The sequence below is a fragment of the Pelobates fuscus genome, chromosome 1 (genome assembly GCF_036172605.1).
Source record: "Pelobates fuscus isolate aPelFus1 chromosome 1, aPelFus1.pri, whole genome shotgun sequence".
Taxonomy (NCBI): Eukaryota; Metazoa; Chordata; class Amphibia; order Anura; family Pelobatidae; genus Pelobates; species Pelobates fuscus.
Window position 1 is genome coordinate 68,984,721 of NC_086317.1, and position 8,107 is coordinate 68,992,827.

An 8,107-nucleotide genomic window follows, 5' to 3' on the forward strand; every position below is an offset into this window, starting at 1 on the left:
CTCACCATCACCCCCCACCACCCTCAGCCTCACCATCACCCCCACCACCCTAACCATCACCCCCCACCACCCTCACCATCACCCCCACCACCCTCACCATCACCCCCACCACCCTCAGCCTCACCCCCCACCACCCTCAGCCTCACCCCCACCACCCTCAGCCTCACCCCCCACCACCCTCAGCCTCACCCCCCCCCACCCTCAGCATCACCCCCACCACCCTCAGCATCACCCCCACCACCCTCAGCCTCACCCCCACCCTCACCATCACCCCCCACCAGCCTAGGCCTCACCATCACCCCCCACCACCCTCAGCCTCACCATCACCCCCACCCCCTCAGCCTCACCATCACCCCCCACCACCCTCAGCCTCACCATCACCCCCTCACACTCACCATCACCCCCCCACCACCCTCACCATCCCCCCCACCACCCTCAGCCTCACCATCACCCTCCACCACCCTCAGCCTCACCCCCCACCACCCTCACCCTCACCCCCACCACCCTCAGCATCACCCCCCCACCACCCTCAGCATCACCCTCTCATCGCCCTCTCATCACCCCCTCACCACCCTCAGCATAACCCTCCGTCACCACCCTCAGCCTCACCCCACTCACCATCACCCCCCTCTCACTCTCACATTACCCCCTCTCACATTACCCCCTCTCACTCTCACATTACCCCCTCTCACATTACCCCTCTCACTCTCATATTACCCTCACTCTCACTCTCACATTACTCCCTCTCACTCTCACATTACTCCCTCTCACTCTCACATTACCCCCCCCTCACTCTCACATTACCCTCACTCTCACATTACCCTCACTCTCACATTAACCCCCTCTCACTCTCACATTAACCCCTTCTCACTCTCACATTAACCCCCTCTCACTCTCACATTACCCCCCTCACTCTCACATTACCCCCCCTCACTCTCACATTACCCCCTCTCACTCTCACATTACCCCCTCTCACTCTCACATTACCATCACCCCCCCTCTCACATTACCATCACCCCCTCCCTCTCAGATTACCATCATCCCCCGCTCCCTCTCACATTACCATCACCCCCCTCCCTCTCACATTACCATCATCCCCCCTCCCTCTCACATTACCATTACCCCCCGCTCCCTCTGACCATCACCCCCCGCTCCCTCTGACCATCACACCCCCGCTCCCTCTGACCATCACCCCCGCTCCCTCTCACCATCACACCCCCCGCTCCCTCTGACCATCACACCCCCCGCTCCCTCTGACCATCGCACCCCCCGCTCCCTCTCACCATCGCACCCCCCGCTCCCTCTCACCATCGCACCCCCCCGCTCCCTCTCACCATCGCACCCCCTCTCCCTCTCACCATCGCACCCCATCTCCCTCTCACAATCGCACCCCCTCTCCCTCTCACAATCGCACCCCCACTCCCTCTCACCATCGCACCCCCTCTCCCCCGCTCCCTCTCACCATCGCACCCCCTCTCCCCCGCTCCCTCTCACCATCGCACCCCCTCTCCCTCTCACCATTACCCTCCCTCTCCCTCTCACCATCACCCCCACACATCACCCCCCTCTCACCATCACCCGTCTCTCCCTCTCACCATCACCCCCCCTATACACACAACACACTTCAAGCAGCTACCCCATACACATAGGGTCTCAGACAAAAACGCAAACATGCTCACAGAGACATACATTCACACACACAAGGATACTCTCTGTCATACACACTCTCAGGCACATACACAGGTAGACAGTGCATCAATGTGTATATGTGACACTTTTTTGTTAGTGGGGCCTCATGTTTGCATTTCGCCTAAGGCCTCATGAAGTCTAGAGCCGCCTCTGAACCTGCCACATTCTCCTAGTTCCCGGCGGTGGACAGGGGACATCACGGGCACTTTGGCCAGTCTGCAGCTACATAGCCCCATACACAGCAAATTGCGATGCACTGTGTGTTCTGACACCTTTCTAGCATGAGGTTTTTCAGCAATTTGAGCCCTAATAGCTCTTCTGTGTAATGGGACCAGACGGGCTAGCCTTCTCTCCCCACATGCAAAAATTAACCTTGGGAACCCATGACTATGATGCTGTTTCACCGGTTGTCCTTCCTTGCCACTTTTGGTATATACTAACCACTGAATACCAGGAACACCCCACAAGACTTGCCCCTTGACAAGTGCCATTGTAACGATAGAATCAATGCTATTCACTTCATTTGTCAGTGGTTTTATGTTGTTGCAGATCAATGTACATTCTTGACCTTTTTCTAATGTGTATTTCTTTCACATTCCATCAGTAACTATTTTCCATCCGCCCTATGAACAGCTGTCAGTCCATTCTGAATTATGCTTGCTAAAGAACTAATCTCGGCAACTAATTACTCTGCTGAAAAGTAGGAGAGCTGGGATCTCCACCTCCCCACCATCACTCACTTGTCAGCACAGACTTTCAGTGCCCTGGTGCCCACCCATTGTAAGTAGTCAAAATGTTTTGGAACGGTTTGACTTCTTACTTGAGGCCTGGCTTGCACTATAACTTCCACAAAAATTCAGTGAAAGCTCCTTAGGAGCTTCCTTTTGCTTTTAAGCAGTAAACCATGCAGTGCAAGGCTAGCTCATTGGCTGAGAGCATCATCTTGTCGCTTTCAGCCAATAAGCAATGCCCTACACTGGGGGGACTTTGCTCACAGAAAACAGCTTCCTGCTCTCACTGAGATGTAGTGGAGGCAAACCTCAGATAAGAAGTCAAACTAAGCACCATTGTGGACTAATTGGACCTCATATTGGTGCAACCAGGGGTCAAGTACAGGGGAAAAAAGTGTGTAAACTCACCCAAGATTCCCCCCCCCCCCCACCCCCCCCGAAAAAAAAATATTCGCTCGTATGCATATTTCTCAGAAAATACAGTGCAAAATTTATTGTAAAGTGTAATTTTCTATGGGGAAGCCTAATGCTAGCGTGGAGGAGGTGCCTGACCCGGTGCTGACATGACCTTGTTTGATTGGGGGGGGGGGGGGGGGGGAAGGGGAAGAGCACGAGAAGCACGCCTGTAGGGAACAGGAAAACATTCCAGGCACTATAGTATCACTTTAAAAGGACTAGGAAAAAGTGGAGTCTAAAGAGGAAGGGTTGGGTTCTTAATCAGGAAGAGGTGGGGTGGGACAAAATTAAATTAGGGAGGTGCCCAGGTTTAGTCATGCCTAGGGCAGCACAAAACCAAAATACGCCACTGCATCCATTTACTTCCTTTTACCATATACCATTTAAGATTACAAAACCAGTTCTATTTTACAAAGTCCTATATCATTTCAATTACCTGCTGTTCTGTAGTATGGACCCAGTAGGATGTACTCAAGAGGTAGATTAACAACTCAGAGCCCCGATGCAGACTCTCGTCTTGATCATTGACCAGATAAAATTTAGAGAGCAGTAAATCAGGAGAGGCATGCTAATGGGAACAACAGTTATTACTAATAGAAAACCAATAAGTTATGCTAACTGTGCAATAATATATTGCTACTGCAGATAAATGGTTATAATTCCCTGAAACAAGCCAAAGCAAACAGTCGCATAAACCTGGTGCTCTGGCATTCTGCGTTGAAAACATTGCTTTACAAGCTCTTCAATCCTAAAATCAAGAGTCTTGAGGGTCTCCCTAATCAGTACCACCAATATGGGACGCAAGTACAAAAATCAAAAATGGGGCAAGCCTACCTTGGGCCACACAATCAAGCCTACCTTGGGCCCACGATGGCCTCCTTCTCTGGAGGCTGCTCAGACCTATCTAACGACTATCTGACCTATCTGAGAGCTTAACTGTACCGGCAAGACGGTCTAAGATCTTGATGGGTACCGACTCCTCACTGGTGACCACGTCGGTGCTGCGGGAGCTTCTGGCAGATCTGCAGAGAACTCTCCAGGCTGATGTTGCCACGCTCCATGGAGATCTACAGGGCCTGATTGGTCGGCTCGGAACGCTAGAGAAGGCCTCAGAGAAAGGCGCACAGCGGATGGACTCACTCCAACGAGCTGTTCAAGAGCTACAACAGCAAAACCTATGCTATATGAACACCATATGAACACCGATTTGCTGTTCTCGAAGATAATAGACGCTTGATCAACCAAAAAATCAGGGGAAAACCAGAGGATATCCCGGAGGCTGAGCTCTCCCATCTTATGAGGCGTTTGCTGGTGGCCCTCCTACCGCCACGGCAGGCTAAGGCAGTAACGCTGGATACCATCTTCCAAGTCCCTAAGCCACATGGGGCACCGACTAATGACCCCAGAGACCTGGTAATCTAATTCCGGAGTGGGTCTGACAAGACTGCAGTTTTGACAGCTCTGAAGGGGAACTCTCCATATCTATTTGAGAGCATGTCACTCAACAGGGATTTAGGGGTGATTATTTCTGATGACTTAAAGGTAGGCAGACAATGTAATAGAGCAGCAGGAAATGCTAGCAGAATGCTTGGTTGTATAGGGAGAGGTATTAGCAGTAGAAAGAGGGAAGTGCTCATGCCATTGTACAGAACACTGGTGAGACCTCACTTGGAGTACTGTACACAGTACTGGAGACCCTATCTTCAGAAGGATATTGATACCTTAGAGAGAGTTCAAAGAAGGGCTACTAAACTGGTTCATGGATTGCAGGATAAAACTTACCAGGAAAGGTTAAAGGATCTTAACATGTATAGCATGGAGGAAAGACGAGACAGGGGGGATATGATAGAAACATTTAAATACATAAAGGGAATCAACACAGTAAAGGAGGAGACTATATTTAAAAGAAGAAAAACTACCACAACAAGAGGACATAGTCTTAAATTAGAGGGACAAAGGTTTAAAAATAATATTAGGAAGTATTACTTTACTGAGAGGGTAGTGGATGCATGGAATAGCCTTCCAGCTGAAGTGGTAGAGGTTAACACAGTAAAGGAGTTTAAGCATGCGTGGGATAGGCATAAGGCTATCCTAACTATAAGATAAGGCCAGGGACTAATGAAAGTATTTAGAAAACTGGGCAGACTAGATGGGCCGAATGGTTCTTATCTGCCGTCACATTCTATGTTTCTATGTTTCTATGTTTCTAACATTTTAAGCGGATCTGTCGGGCAACACACTGGCTTGGCGACGGTCCCTCAAGCCACCTATGGCGCCCGGCTCGCATACTGCAGGTCCTCCACGGTGACACCACGCATCAATTTCACGATCTCCAGGAATCTGAAGCTCTACTACGAAGCCTGGGGCTGCCGTTGGATTCTCTCGGCCAAGCTTAAATATCTGAGGCACCAAAACCGCCACATACATGTGACCCCGCGGGGATTAACTAATTGTTCCACAACAGTCTCGGGTGGATGCATATGCCACGGTTACCACATGAACTCCAGCTAGGAGCAAAACAATCTATTGTACCTGGGGACAACTAGGACACATGTTAACTTGAAAAGTTATTGTTTTCTTATGTTTCAATTAGTTTTAGCACATACCTCAGCTTGAAATGGTATAAACAGGATTTCTCTTATGACTGACTAATACCATTATCACGTTACCAGGCCTCTACCCGCCCCCAACCCCCTGTGTCTCAAGGTACTCCATCTCATACTACCCACTAACATAGTATTACGGGACACGGATTCCCCCACTGCCTATCTAGTCACTCTTTACCTCTGGGACACACCCAGCCACTGGCGCAACAACCTGGGTACCCTGCAATGCCTGACAGTGACTTTACACAGGGCACGCTATATACCAGTTATTACCAAGCTGGTAACAACTTCGCTGTCACTCCCTGACCTTCCTGGGGAGGTGAATTTATCATTATGATTATCTCTGCTACCACCATAACCACCTTTTCCTCGCACTTTAATCTCTGACCAACCAGCTATATTGGACCTGTTTACACATTCCAATCCTTAGACACGATCCTCTGGCTTAGGTGGTTCGTGGAGACTGTTCCACAGTTCTCAAGAGCATACACATTTACTGTACCCTGCTTTGACTATGCGTTACTTACCTATGTTCACGATGTACTGTTAATTGTTGTTTCTCTTGTCTTTATAAAAAAAAAGTGCTTCCATCTTACTGTAATGTATAACATGAACTCACTGCTTAAGTTCTTAATGTTACTTGTACATTGTTGCATACTGATCTTTAATGCACCATGAAAAACAAAGAATTATAAAAAAAAAATACTCCCTGAAACATTTGTTTTTAACTAATATTAATTAATTTGTTCAGTATCAATAATCCACGTCCGCATTAGAAATGCAGTAAGCCTATTGATCGTAGTGTATTATACCTGCTGACTGCACTGTACTATCAGGGCTGGCCTTAGGTGTTTAGACACAATGTGCGAGCCAATCCTGTGGTGCACACCCGCCAAAAAAAAAATGTGTATTATGATAGAATCTTTACGAAATACTCATTTTGACTGTGTTGGAATTTCACTGAAATTCCAACCCAGTCAAGAGATGTACTGAGACAAAGTAGGAACTACTTTGTCTCTTAATTTCTCCTCTGCCTGACTTTCTTAGATTGTCAATCCCGACAGCTGTTACCATTGACGGCTGCAGGGAAGTGGCTGTGTCTATGGAGGATCCTGCGAGACCTCCATAGACCTCAATGCTATACTCTCGCAATGACGTCAGCTTAAGCGTTAGGAGCTGAAAATGAATCGTGGGATCAAGATGGTGGCACCTGCGAGGGACAGGTTCAGGTAAGTAGATCTCACCTTACCTGCTCCACCCGGCCACCGGACTCTCAGCAGCGATGTAACCGGCGTGGGGTCTTTGGTGACAGCACCGCTGTCGCATTAATAGTATAATCTACAAAGTAATTTGCAAAATCAGAGTACCCAACACTAATTGCTCAGATAATGTTATTGTCATGCATACATAAACTGGCTTTCGGTAGTCAAATTCACATTTGTATCTTGACTTAAAAATATGAATTTGACTACCAAAAGCCACTTTCAGGCCCATTCACCATCTGCTGCCTCCACCCTCTTCTACAAAACCCCTGCCCCCCTTTACAAAAAATCTGCCCTCCTTACAAATCCCCTGCCCCTTTTAAAAACTCCCTGCACCCCTTTTACAAAACACTGCCCCTTTACAAAAAATCTGCCCCCTTTTAATAAATCCCTGCACCACTTTTACAAAAACCCTTCCCCTCCTTTTACAAAACCTCTACCCCCCCCCCATTTACAAAATCCATGCCCCCTTTGTATATAAACCCTTCCCCCTTCTACAAAATCCTACCTATTAAAAAAAAAAAAAAAAAAACCAAGAAGCAGACTTCACTCACATTGAAACAAGTATCCAACATCCAAGCGCCTGCTGCTCCCTGGACCCAGTTTCCAACTCCGGCGCTGCTGCACTTTTAGAGGCCCTCAGCCACACTCGATCCTTCCGCGACTGTGGGAAAGACCATGAAAGTGGAGGCGGAGCACGTCAACATTACCTTAGTAGGTGGCGTTGCACGCTACTATGCTCCTCCTCCATGCTCCAGTCCTTCTCTCTCTGCAGGACTACTAACGGGAACAGCGTTCTTGATGTGGAAAAAGTGCAGGAACGCCGTTCCCACGCGTTCCTGCAGGACTCAAGCCATGGGCGCATCCTATATTTTGTATATATTGTTTTCTCTATATCTTTCAGTAAGGGGTTGAGGGTGACCCTTACTATTAGTGTTTGCTGCCTGCTATCGTAGCTATACTCAGGTGAAACTCTAGCTCTTATCCTGTCTGTATATTTTTAAGCACCATGGTAGTAGTTAAAGGGACACTATAGTCACTAGAACAACTACAGCTTTACATAGTTGTTCTGGTGAGTATAATCATTATACACAAGCATTTTTATGCAAACACTGCCTTTTCAAAGAAAAGGCAGTGTTTACATTGCCCCTAGGGACACCTCCAAATGGTCACTCCTCCGATGGCCACTGGAGTTGCTTCCTGGCTCAGTGCTGAACAGTAGACAGCACTGACGTTCAGCGTCTCAACACTCTAAATGGGGACGCTGGATTTTCCTCATAGAGATGCACTGATTCAATGCATCTCTATGAGGTGGTGCTGATTGGCCCAAATGGTGCTTGGCCCTGACCCCTTGCCAATTTTA